At 48.1% G+C, this 13,512-nt stretch overlaps 1 protein-coding gene across 1 annotated transcript in view; it reads left to right on the forward strand.

Annotated features, from left to right (window-relative positions):
• Positions 1–6,522: 6,522 nt before the first annotated feature.
• The window catches only part of LOC144695777 (flotillin-1-like), a 29,854-nt gene continuing 22,864 nt past the window's right edge, over positions 6,523–13,512 (forward strand). Inside the window, exon 1 of the mRNA XM_078566760.1 lies at positions 6,523–7,058. The gene's annotated coding sequence lies outside the window, so the exon portion shown is untranslated. The remainder of the gene's footprint in view (positions 7,059–13,512) is intronic.

Consider the following 13,512-nt stretch of genomic DNA (forward strand, 5'->3'; position numbering starts at 1 on the left):
TGCTCTCTCTGTACTCTAGCTCTCTCCAGGCTCCTGTGCTCTCCCTGCTCTCGTTCCCTCTGGGCACCCGTTCTCTTCCTGCTCCTGCTGTCTCCAGGCTCCCACTATCTCTGGGCTTCTGCTCTCTCCATGCTCCCATTCTCTCCATTGTCCCACGCTCTCCAGCTCTAGTTCTCTCCAGGCTCCGGCGCTTTCCATACTCCTGCTCTCTCCAGGCTCCCGTTCTCTCCCTGCTCTCATTCTCTCCAGGCACCCGCTCTCTTCCTGCTCCTGCTCTCTCTGGGCTCCAGCACTCTTGGTACTCCTGCTCTCTCTGGGCTCCCGTTCTCTCCATACTCCTGCTCTCTCTGGGCTCCCGGTCTCTCCATACTCCTGCTCTCTCCAGGCTCCCTCTTTCTCCCTGCTCTCATTCTCTCCGGGCATTCGCTCTCTTCCTGCTCCTGCTGTCTCTGGGCTCCTACTCTCTCAGTGCTCCCATTCCTCTGGTCACCCGCCCTCTCCTTGGTCCCACTCTCTCCGGGCTCCCACTGTCTCTGGGGTCCCGCGCTCTCCATCTCCTGCTCTCTCTGGGCTCCCGTTCCCGCGGGCTCCCACTCTCTCTGGGCTCCTGCTCTCTCTGGGTTCCTGCTCTCTCTGGGTTCCTGCTCTCTCTGGGTTCCTGCTCTCTCCATGCTCCCGCGCTCCTGGTCTCTCCATGCTCCTGCCCTCTGTGTTCCTGCTCTCTCTCTGCTTCTGCTCTCTCCCTGCTCCCACTCTCTCCCAGCACCTGCTCTCCGAGCTCCCACTCACTCTGTGTTCCTGCTCTCTCCAAGCTCTTGCTCTCTCCAGGCTCCTGCTCACACTCTGATCCCGTTCTCTCCCTGTTCCCGCTTTCTCCATGCTCCTGCTCTCTCTGTGCTCCTGCTCTCCTTATGCTCCCACTCTCTCTGTGCTCCTGCTCTTTCCATGCTCCCAGTCTGTCCATGCTCCTGCTCTCCCCATGCTCCTGCTCTATCTGTGCTCCTGCTCCCTCACTGTTCCTGCTCTCTCGTTGCTCCTACTCTCTCTCCTTGCTCCTGGCCTCTCCATGCTCCAGCTCTCTCCACGATCCTGCTCTCTCCACGCTTCCACGCTCTCAGTCTCTCCATGCTGCTGCTCTCTCTCCTTGTTTCTGCTCTCTCCTTACTCCTGCTCTCTCCATGCTCCTGGTCTCTCTGTGCTCCTGATCTTTCCATGCTCCTGCTCTCTCCCTGCTCTGTGTGGAGAATTCCAAAGATTAATGACCTACTGAGAGATGAAATTCCTCATCATCTCTGTTTTAATTGGGAGACCCCTTATTTTTTAATTGTGCCCAAAGTTCTAGACTCCCCTATGAAGGTAAACATCTTCTCAGCACCCACTTTGTGAAGCCCCCTTAGAATTTTATGTTTCAATAAGATCACCTCCCAAAACTCCAAAAGGTATGTAGCCCAACCTGTTCAACCTTTCCTCATAAGACAACCCTTTCAACCTAGGAATCAACCTAGTGAACCTTCTCTGAACTGTCTCCATTGCAAGTATATGGCTCCTTAAGGTGACCTGTATTCTAGGTATGGTCTCATCAATCTGTACAGTTGTAGCATGACTTGCCTATTTTTATACTCCATACCCCTTGCAATAAAAGCCAACATTCTGTAACCTTCTTAATCACTTGCTATACCTACATTCTAACCTTTTGTGATGTATGTGCAAGGACATCCAGATCCCTCTGTACACAGCATTCTGTCATCTCTCTCCATTTAAATGATATTCTGCTTTTCTATTCTTCCCACAAAACTGGTCATTCTCTCATTTTCCCGCATTTCATTCCATCTGCCAAATATTTGACGACTCACTTAACCGACCTAAATCCTTTTACGGACTCTTTGCATCCTGCTCACAACTTGCTTTCCTACCTATCTATCATCAGTAAATCTGGCTACAATACACTCAGTCACTTCATCCATTAATATAGATTGTAAATAGTTAAGTTCCCAGCACTGATCTAGGTGGCGCACACCACTAGTTACAGTTTGCCAACCTAAAAGTGACCCAGTTATCCCGACTCTGTTTCCTGTTCATTAGGCAATCTTCTACCCATGTTAATATATTACCTATAACACAGTGCTCCCTTATCTTGTGTCGTATGTGGCACCTTATCGAATGTCTTTTGGAAATCAAAATACACCGCATCTGCTGGTTCCCTTTATGCATCCTGCTTGTTACATCCTCAAAAAACTCTAATGAATTTTTCAAACATGATTTCCCTTTCATAAATCCATGTTGTGACTGTCTGATTGCTTCTTAATAATGGATTCCAGCATTTCCCAATGATAGATCTTAGGCTAACTGGCCTAGAGCTTCCTGCTTTCTGTTACCCTCCTTTCAGGGATTTTGGAAGATTATAACCAATGCACCTACTATCTCCGTAGTCAATTCTTTTAGGACGTAGGCCATAAGATCCAGGGGACTTGTCAGCCTTTAGTCCAATTAGTTTACCTAGTACTTTTTTTCTGGTGGCAGCGATTGTTTTAAGTTGCTTCTGCCCTTTTGCCCTTTGATTTTCTCCGATTGCTATTGGGATGCTTTTTGTGTCTTCCGCAATGATGACAGAAATAAAATACTTGTTCAAAGCCTCTACAATTTCCATATTTCCCATTATTAATTCTCCAGTCTCATCCTCTAAGGGGCAATATTCACTTCAGCTACTCTCTTCCTTTTTATATACTTGTAGAAGCTCTTACCTTTTTTTATATTTCTTGCTAACTCTAGTTAACTCACGTCTTCTAATTTCTCTCTCTATTTGTTTTTAGTCAAACTTTGCTGGTTTCTAAACTTTTACCAATCTTCTGGCCTACCAGTAATCTTTGTAACATTGTATGACTTTTCGTTCAATTAGATACCATCCTTAACTTCCTTAGATTGCCAAAGGTGGTGTATCCTTCTTGTAGTCTTTCCTTCTTGAATGGAATATTTCTTTGTTGAGGGTTATGAAATACCTCCTTACATGTCTACCACTGCTTCTCTATCTTCTTATCTTTTAACATATCCCCAGTTCACTGTAGCCAACTCTGTTTTCATAGCCTTGTAATTGTCTTTATTTAGGTTTAAGGCACTAGTTTAGACCCAAGTTTCTCACCTTTGAACTGAATGTGAAATTCACCATGTTATGATTGCTCATACCTAGCAGATCCTTTACTGTGAGACCATTAATTAATCCTCCCTTGTTACACATTACCATGTCTAAAATAGCCTGTTTCCTTGTTTCTTCCAGAACATATTGGGCCTCGGAGTGGCAATCACCATCGGAGGGGGTGGGGCCTTGGGGTGTGTGGGAGTATGGGAACTCAGAGGGTGGGGGGGAAATCGGTCCTCGTGGGGGGACTGGAATAGGGAGGGGGGTCGGTGCTCAGTGGTGGGGTTGGACCTCGGGGGGGTGTCGGTCCTTGGGTGGGGCGGACGTCAGTGGGATGGGATGTGGGGGGAGTTGGTCATTGGTTGGGGAGATGGAGGGGTTTGGACCTTAGGAGGGGTGTTGGACCTCAGGCCGGGTTGGTCCTCGGGAGGAGAGTGGTGGGGGGACACGTTCAGTCCTGGGTGGAAGTGTGGAGAGGTCGGAACGCAGGGTGGGGGTCGGACCTCAGGGGGAAGGGGGTGGGTGTGGTGGGGGGGGTGGGTCTCAGTGGTGAGGGGATGGGTCGGGGGAGGTCGGACTTTGGAGTGGGCTGGAGACCTCAGGAGGGAAAGTGGGGTGGAATCAGGTCGGGTTGGGCCTGCGGGGTTTGGTCTGGGTATGGCGGGGGGGCGCGGGGATCAGGCTGAGTCATGTCAGGGGGGTCAGGTTGGTAGGGGAGGTGTCGGGCCTCAGGCTGGTGTGGGGGTGAGAGTCAGGCCTGCGCAGGTGGAGGGTAATTGCAGGTGGATAGAGCGGTGGGGGGGGGGGGGTGCGAGGAATAACGTGGGGTTGGTTAGTTAGGGGTTGTTTCAGATTCCGCTTGTTATCCCCAACACCCAGTGTGAACTGGTTTTGATACTCTTGCAATGCTTCCCTAATCTCTCCCCAGTTGTGGGCAGCTACTCTTAATTACCAACTTAGAGCACGCATTTGATTGCAGCATGATTCTGACATTAACACAATATACTCTCTGAGCAGAATTTTACGTTCCCCCGCTGGCAGGTTTGTAGTGAGGAGTGACCATTAAATATCTCAGATAGCCTACCCACTGGGCTCCCGCCCGCCCCAGCCCCTCCACAGTTTTACGCTTGGGCGGATGAGGCCTAGACCAGACCTTGCCCCAATTGAGGCCCTTACGTGGCCAATTATTGGCCACTTAAGGGCCGTTTCCCACTCGGGCTGGCGGGAGGAGCTCAGGGGCAGGGTGGAAGCTCGAAAATGAACCGTGTTGAGGCCTCGGGTGGGAAGGGGGTGGGATGGGGGTGGGAAGGGGGTGGGAAGGGGGTGGGAAGGGGGTGGGGTGCCTCCATCAGCAGCCTCTTTTTAATGTCTGGTACCTCCCAACCACTCGCCCTACCTCCACCCCCCCACACCACTCCCCACCACCACCCCAGAAGGTCTGGCCCCTGCAGGTCTTCCCTCCCCCCATGTCCTTTCCACCAACATCCCCAGCCTCCCCCATTTACCTGGTCCTGGACTCCTGGGACTTAGGCTCAGGGGACTGCATCCAGTCCCAGTCCTGACCACTGCTGCTTCTGATGTTGCAGGGATTAGAGAACTGCCAGCCCTCCCTGCAGTGTCAGAAGCTGCAGTAGACAGGACTGGGTCTGCATGCAGGGAATGGAAAACCCACCACTCTAAAAATCCTGGCCTAGGAACTCATCCTTGATCTTCTGAGCTGATAGAGTCTTATAAGTTACTTGGACAGTGTCCCTAATTACTAAACCAATTGAAAAGAGGTCCTTCAACCAAAAATGTTTGAGAAACTCTACACTCTACCATGAGTCTTGATCAGGTGGTGCTGTGAAAAAAGTGCCTGAGCTCCCCCTTCCTGCAGTCTGACAAAAAACAAATTGCAACAACAAATCTACATTACGATCACTGCTAGAAATTTGAAACAAAAATCAGAAAACACAGAGCAAAAACACACCGCCTGCTTCCCACGTAAGCACTTTGCAAAGTTATTATGGGCGGGATTTTACAGTCCTGCCAAACTCAATGGACTTTTGAATGGTTTGCTGCATTTTATGCCGGGGCCATAAAATTCCACCCTATATTTCGATTCTGTCTACTTTCCTGCGCTCCTTTTTAAATGCTATTCACTGGGTCAACCTTGCATGCTAGGGTTTGCTTTTGAAATAGGAACTTGTCCATTCTCTCCACAGATGCAATAAAAAGGTTGGGACTCGCATATCTTGACTCCCATATCAAGGAGCATTTGGAGTAAGATAAGGCAAAAAAAGGACAGCTTACATCAGTTGCCAAGGGCTCAATACTGTAGAAAGCCTATAGGAGTGTAGCAAGTACAGGGGTGAAATTAAAAAGGAAATTAAGAAAGCAAAGAGAGGCCATGAAGAAACATTAACAAAGAATGACTAAAAACAAAGGAAGAGGAAGAAATTAGAATATAGGAGTAAATTAGCAAGAAATATGAATAAAATCAGGCATTAAGTGCTTTGGACAAATCAATGTTTTATAAATACATAAAGAGAAAGGATTACTAAAGAGTAGGGTCAATTAGAGATCAAAAAAGTAACTTCTGAGTGGGAGTGGAAGACGTGAGCATTGCTCCTAGTGAATACTTTATTTTCAGAAAAGAGCGGGACGAAGCAAATATTGTAGTTGAAGAGACGTGTGAAATACTGGATCGGATAAACAGAGTGAGAGAAGAAATACGAAAGTGTTCAGCACCATGAAAGTGGAAAATTCCCCACGCCTAGATAAAACGAATTGCAGGCTGTTAAGAAAAGCAACAAGTGGTACTGTGCCTGGAGTGTCACTGCTCTTCCCCTCCAGGGGTGTGCCTGGAATGACACTGCTCTTCCCCGCCAGGAGTGGCGCTGTGCCTGGAGTGTCACTGCTCTTCCCCTCCAGGGGTATGCCTGGAATGTCACTGCTCGTCCCCTCAAGGGGTGTGCCTGGAATGTCACTGCTCTTCCCCGCCAGGAGTGGTGCTGTGCCTGGAGTGTCACTGCTCTTCCCCGCCAGGGGTGTGCCTGAAATGTCACTGTTCTTCCCCGCCAGGGGTGGTGTGTGCCTGAAATGTCAGGGCGCTTCCCGCCACAGGTGGTACTGTACAAAAACAAAAACAGAAATACCTGGAAAAACTCAGCAGGTCTGGCAGCATCGGTGGAGAAGAGCACAGCTGACGTTTAGAGTCCTCATGACCCTTCAACAGAACTGGTGCTGTGCCTGGAGTCTCACAGCTCTTCCCTGCCACTCCAGGGTTGTCAGTGCTCTTCCCCTCCAGTGGTGGCGCTGTGACAGGAAGACCGGTTCCTCCCCGCCAGTGGTGGCGCTGTAATAAAAACAAAACGTGCTGGACAACTTCAGCAGGTCTAGCAATATCTGGAGGCAGAAGCATTGTAAACGTCTGGAGTCCAATATGACTTCTTCAAAAGCGGTTGCACTATATCTGAAAGAGCGGCTTCTCCCCTCCAGTGGCGGCGCTGTAGCTGGAGGACCTAGGCCCTCCCCGCCGTGAGTGGCACTGTAGCAAAAACAAAAATTGCTGGAAGAACTCAGCAAGTCTGACAGCATCTGTGGAGAGAAGGAGTTAACATTTCGAGTCCAGATGACTCTTGAGTGGCACTGTGACTGGAGAACCGGCCTCATCCCCGACAGAAGCAGCGCTGTGACTGGAGGACCGGCACCTCCTCGCCAGCTGTGGCGCTGTGCCTGGCGTGTTAACGCCCCTCCCCTCCAGTAGCGGCGCTGTGTTGGGAGGCCAGGCCCCTCCCTGCCAGAGGTGGCGCTGTGACTGGAGGATCGGCTTCCAGCTTGTTTGAGCTAAAACTCAATTTTGGGTGTGTCAGTAAGTCTGGAGGAAAACGGAGCTGGAGAAAAGACACAATCGGGGAATTAACAGGAACAGCTGGTGGAAAAGGTGAGTGGAGACTGTCTAACAGAGACACCAGGAACATAGGCCCAGGGATTAGGGACTGGACTTGGATTTGAACCTGAACTTGGGCCTCTTAGCCTAGGAGCTGGAGATTCGGACTGGGGGCTGGGCTCACATTGCACAACAAACCAGGGTCCAAATGCTACGAGGAAGTCGCAACCTGTGTATGAGAAGAAGTAAAGAAATCCAGCACCACTCAGACAGTTTCTTACTGCTACCAGATTGGGTTGTGAGTGATATTTACAATGTTTAACACTTCTGTGGTCACTTTTTGTTTTGCTGTGAATTCTTAAGGCAGGGACTGATAGCACTTCTAGTTGCCTCAGTGCTGCTGTGCTCCTCACAGGGAAAGGTGCAAGAGGGAAGAGAGACAGCAGTTCAAGCAGGAGATGGGGAAAGATTTTGGAAAAACCTGTGGTCTTTGATGGGGGAGAGAGACAGAAGGGCAAAGGGAGGTTTGCAGAAAGACTGGTTAACCGCAAACAGTGGAGTGAAAGGGGGCAGAGAGAGAGAGAAAAGCTTTGCAGGGCTATGGGGAAAACCAGGGGTGTGGGCCTAGCTGAGTTGCTCTTGCAGAGAGCCAACACCAGCAAAGACATGATGGGCTGAATGGTTTGTTTCTGTGCTGTAATCTTTCATCGATTCTATGAGTGTCAGAGTCAGAAGAATGGTTCGGGAGAAGTAGCTGAAGGGCGTTCCTCAGCTGAGGAAGCCAGGGCAATGAGGGCAAGGACCGAGTTAGTATTTTCCCCATTTTGGATAGTTGGGTGCTAGCAGATCCGTTTTGAACAAGCCTTTGGAGTTGATTTGAAAATGAGAGAAATTATGAGTCAAGACATGGGCTAAAAGAGTGATTTGCAGAAAGAGCTGGAATTGCAGAAATTTTTGGTGGTAAAAAGATCTATAAAGGGATCACACGGGGCATTGCAGCACTGACAGTGCAGTCTTGTTCCTGGGTAACAATGGCAGAACACAGGCTGCTCTGCCGAGCTCTTGGCATATAAATTGGAATGGGTTAAGAGTCTGAGTTCCACTGATTTTGACGGTTCATTTTTTATGGAATGCTGGCTGCCAGATAAGCAGGTAGGGCAAATAGCTTTGCCACAGGTGAGATACAGTTTGCATCAAAGCATGCCAAAGCACTGGTTAGAGTATAGGGCTTGCAACCACAGGGAGTCGTTGAGGTGAATAGTATAGATGCATTCAAGGGGAAGCTGTATGAACACGAGGGAGAAAAGAATCAAAGGATATGTTGATGATATGAGGAGGCTTGTGTGAATTATAAACAATAACATGGACATTTAGGGTGGATCGGCCTGTGCTGTGAGTATACTTCGTATTGGTGTCACGGTGTCCGATTTGACCCTGGGGCTGTGCTTTCCACCTCCTTCCCTCCCAATATACTCCTTCAAGACTTCCTACCTCCACCCCTGTAACACTTTCCTTGACTTGACTCATCTGCGCCTTTGTTACCACTGTTCTAGTGGTCCTGCAAAATACCGCGGATGCTGGAAATCTGAAGTGAAAAACAGAAAATGCTGGAAATACTCAATGGGTTGGGGCAGCGCTTGTGGAGTGAGGAACAGTGTTTCAGGGCAGCTTTTTTGAAAGGTCACAACCTGAAATATTAACTCTGTTTCTCTCTCCACAGATGCTGCCAGACCTGTTGAGTGTTTCTGGCATTTTCTGTTCCGATTCGCTCCTGGCCGGCCTCCCATCTTGCAACTTCCTGAAACTTAAGCTCATCCAAAACTCTGATGCCCGTATCCCAACTCGCCCCAAGTCCAGTTCAGCCATCACCCCCTCCTGTGCTTGCTGACCTCCACATTGGCAAAGTCGTGATTTTAAAATTCTCATCCTTTGGTCTTCAAATCCCTCCATGGCCCCACCCCAGACTGTGTAACCTCCTCCAGCTGCATCACCCTCTGGGATCTCTGCGCTCTTCCAATTCTGCCCTCTTTCAGAGCCCCAATTTTCATTGCTTCATTGTTGGTGACCGTGCCTTCAGCTGCCTGGGCCCTGAGCTCTGGAATTTGCTCCCTACACCCTCGGTCTCTCCACCTCGCTTTCGTCCTTTTAAGAGGCTCCTTAAAATCCACCTCTTTCACCTGGTGGGAGGAGGGGGTAGGGTTGCCAACCCTCCAGGTTTGACCTGCAGCCTCCAGGATTAAAGATCAATTATCCAGGACACTGCTGTGTGCAATCCTGGAGAAAAATAGTCAGGACATTAAAAAAAGATTGTCTTTTTTTTGTCATTTTCTTTGAACTTTTTTGCCGGATATAAAAAATATTCAAGGTGGGGAGGGAATAGGCTGTTTGGCTGACAGTCAAGCATCATCCAATTAGGCCACGAATCTTTTTGCTTTCCAAATGACGTAGGAAGGCAATGTGTCGTAAAGGTGGATGTGTTGTCTGACTAACGACTGGAGCCTGGGGGAGAGGGGAGGGGTGGGGGGAGCGTCATGTGATAAAACCCCCCCCAGGAATACATTTAATCACTGTTGGCAACCCTAGGGTACTAAGAGGCTTAGAGGGAAGCAAATAGTCAGAGGCTTAAGGGAAGGAAGGACTAAGAGACCTGCAAGTTTTAAAAGGAAATACTAAGAGATACTCAGACAATGTGGCTCGGTGTTAAATTTGACTTGATGGGCCTCTCAGATGCACCTTGGGACTATGTTAATGGCACTATTGAAATGCAAACTGTAAGATTGCTGCAATGGCTTTGCATCCTTTCAGTGTGGGAAGCACTGGGAGGCTGTGAGGCAATGCTGCTGCTCCAGGATGCATTTTTTTTTAAATGCCAGTGGTGAATGCCAGGAAGTGGGTATAGGTTATGAAAGCAATGCGTGACTTTCTTCTGGAGAATAAAACCGTTTTGTTTCTCAATATGCAAACGTTTATACTGTGCCTTAGGGAGCGGTATGTCCCAATCCTAACAGAATAACCACGACCTTTTAATACAGTTTTGTTTTATTTGTTGGATGTGGGTGTCACTGGTTAGGTCAGCCTTTATTGCCTATCTTCAGAGGGCAGAGTCAACCACGTTGCTGTAGGTCTGGAATCACTTGTAAGCCAGACCAGGCAGATTTCCTCCCCTAAAGGGCATTAGTGAACCAGATGGGTTTTTACGATAATCGACAGTGGTTTCAGGGCCAACATTTAATTCCATCGTGGTTCTGCCATGGTGGATTCAAACCCGGGTCTCTGGATTACCAGTCCAGTGACATTACCACAACGACATTGCCATCACCTCCCCTTATCTTACGACTCTTGTAAGTTTATGTTGAATCAAGTGACTTAAAGTCTTCTGTCCATTTGAGACAGAAGAAAATGAAGGAAATGCTCCTGTCATAAAAGGAAATCTTTTTTAAGTGCTTTGTCCTCGATGATGTCGACCTTCTTGAGTGTTGTTGGAGCTGCACTCATCCAGGCAAGTGGAGAGTATCGCATCACACTCCTATGTTGTGCCTTGTAGATGGTGTATCAATTTCTGGTCAATGGTAACCCCCAGGATATTGATGGTGGAATTCAGTGGTGGTAATGCCATTGAATGTCATGGGGAGATTGTTGGAGGTGGTCATTGCCTGGCACTTGTGTGGTGCAAATGTTACTTGTCACTTATTCGCCCAAGCCTGGATATTGTCCGGGTCTTGTGCATATGGACACGGACTGCTTCAGTATCTGAGGAGTTACAAATGGTGCTGAATGTTGTGCAATCGTCCATTTGCGGAAAAGAATTTCAAATTACTCCCCTCCCTTGTGCGTGCAGAAGAGCTTCCAAATTTCATTTCGTTTTAGGCTATTTTGCCTCATCTCAGCCTCCCCAACCCGTGGAAATAGTTTCTCTCTATCAGTTCCCATTGAAACCTTGAAAACTTCGTCCAAATCATCCCGTAACTTTCTTATTTTCAGGAAATACAGCCCTCGTTTATGCAAAGATGCCTCACTGACATTTTCTCAAGGGAAATTGGGCAATAAATGCTGGCCATGCCAGCAATGAACACATCCCAATGAATTAATTTTAAGGAAAAAGCTCTCCTCATAATTTAACCCTTGGAGTCCATTCTAAATTCGATCAATCTAAAATTGACAGTGCATTCCCTCTAAGGCCAATATGTTCTTCCTAAAGTCTGGTGCCCAGAACTGTTCATAGTACTTCAGCTTTTGGATTTAAATAAATGTCACCTGGATGTCTCCTTAGTCCGATTTGTCAATCCACTGTTGTCCTTTGGTATTTGAATCTTCTGCTGAAAGCACTTGCTCCTTCCTCCTTTACTGTCCACAACCCTTGCTTTCTACTCGAGATGATGTGGAGACTTTGCTCGCTATCAAGGAACTCCGCATTCCTTTTTGACTGCTGAGTGAGTAATGCGACTGCCCCAGTAGTACTGAACAGGACAATCCAGGTTGCTATGCTGCACGGAGTTGAGTTTGACACAAAGGACAATTTCATTACAAACAGTTGCTCGGTAGTGCAGAACTTGAATATTGCTGAAAAGGGAGACATGTTGCCGAAGCCTTTCGTCTTGCACCCATCAGGACAAATGCAAGGGTCCTGATTAGTTCACCATGGCAACACCTCGGCCAATCAGTCAACTTGCCAACCAATCAGGACCCTTTTCCCCTGTAGTATAAACTGTTTTGAAATATTGCTGAAAAAAGAGACATATTGCTGAAGTTTTTTGTCTTGCACTCATCAGGACAAGTACAAAAATGCTAAATTTTAAACAATCACAACAAATTATACAACAGGATAAAAGGGAGTTGATTGGTAACATAGCTCATTTATGCTTGTTAGAAGTGACATACTATATATTCCTATGCAAGGACTGGTTCTCTCCAAACAAAAAGAAATGTTCAAGCCTTGCACCTGTTTTGAATTACCCAAGAGCTTGGGGAGCCTATAATTCTCCAGTGCTTTCTCCATGGAAATGCCTTGGCCAATCAAAGTTGACTTGCCAACCAGTCAGCTCCCTTTTCTTCTGTAGTACAAATTTTTGTGATCATTTGAAATTTGGCATTCTTGCATTTGTCCTGATGAGTGCAAGACAAAAAGCTTCAGTAATTTGTGTCTCTTTTCAGCAATAGACAATTTAATTGACCTCAGCACCCCTGTGGTTTGGGAAAACCAGCCTGGGAATTCCTGCTCCTGACCACTTGTGTAAAAATGAGTGCTTGTGAATGTTGAGCATGCCTGGTCAAAAATCCCTGGTGGTGATGCACGCTATCGAGGCTTGTCAGTGGAGAACGGCTACTGGTTTGGTGGGGATAGAGTGAAGGTTGAATGGTGCCTGTCGAAGGGTGGCACGATAAGCAGTCACCACCTTCAGGGGAGACGGAGAGAAGCAAAATAGACCCCACTTTGTTACCTGAGAGTCTGTTAGACCTTCAAAAGCTTCAGTCAGTTCGTGTTCGGTTGGGACAGATCAGGGTGGCATTGCCTTTGGGTGTCAGCCATGGCTCAGCAAAGTAGCAACGCTCAGCTCTAAGCCAGAAGAATGTGGGGTTGAGCCCCAGTCCAGAGCACAAAATCCAGGGAGAGCTGCACTGTCAAAGGTGCTGTCTTTTGGATAAGCCCTCTCATGATGACATAAAAGGTCCCATGGCCACTATTTCGAAAAAGTAGCACAGGAGTCCTGGGCAGTGGTAATCCCTCAAGCAAGTCTTCAAAAATAAAGAGATTTTTTTTTCAGTATCACATTGCTTTGTGAGGGACCTTGTGCTTAAAATTGGCTGCTGTGTCTACTTCATTACAGCAGTAACTACACTTAGATAAAGTACTTAATTGGCTGTAAAGTATATCAACACGTCCTGATGGTGGGAACGGCGCTATGAAAATGCAAGACTTTCTTCTGGAGTCTCTTAGTTACAGCCTGGAGATGCTGAAGAATCCAATTTTGCACTCTTTACCTTTAATTAGCGGCTCCTCTTATCAGTGTAATGGAAAAGCCTACACTGGTGGAGTTAGAAAATGGTTTAAGTATTTAGTATCTCAGGACACTCCCTCTTAAAAAAGAACTTCTATTGAAAAACCCAAAGGAAGGCCGAAGATATGTGATGAAACGTAGCATGTAGGCTGAAAGCGAGAAAGAAAGGTGATGAGGTTAATCAAGACATGTTGATTAGATATTAAATTCAAATTTGTAAACCTATAGATGGAAGACGGCGAAGAGGGAGAGTGCGAGGGGCAGTGAGCGAGGAGGGAGAGTGCGAGGGGCGGGGAGCGAGGAGGGAGTGTGCGAGGAGGGAGAGTGTGAGGAGCGAGGAGGCAGTGTGCGAGGGGCAGTGAGCGAGGAGGGAGAGTGCGAGGATGCAGGGAGCGAGGAGGGAGAGCGCGAGGGGCGGGGAGCGAGGAGGGAGAGCGCGAGGGGCAGGGAGCGAGGAGGGAGAGCGTGAGGGGCGGGGAGCGAGGAGGGAGAGCGTGAGGGGCGGGGAGCGA

The sequence above is a fragment of the Cetorhinus maximus genome, chromosome 21, assembly GCF_964194155.1.
Source record: "Cetorhinus maximus chromosome 21, sCetMax3.hap1.1, whole genome shotgun sequence".
Taxonomy (NCBI): domain Eukaryota; kingdom Metazoa; phylum Chordata; class Chondrichthyes; order Lamniformes; family Cetorhinidae; genus Cetorhinus; species Cetorhinus maximus.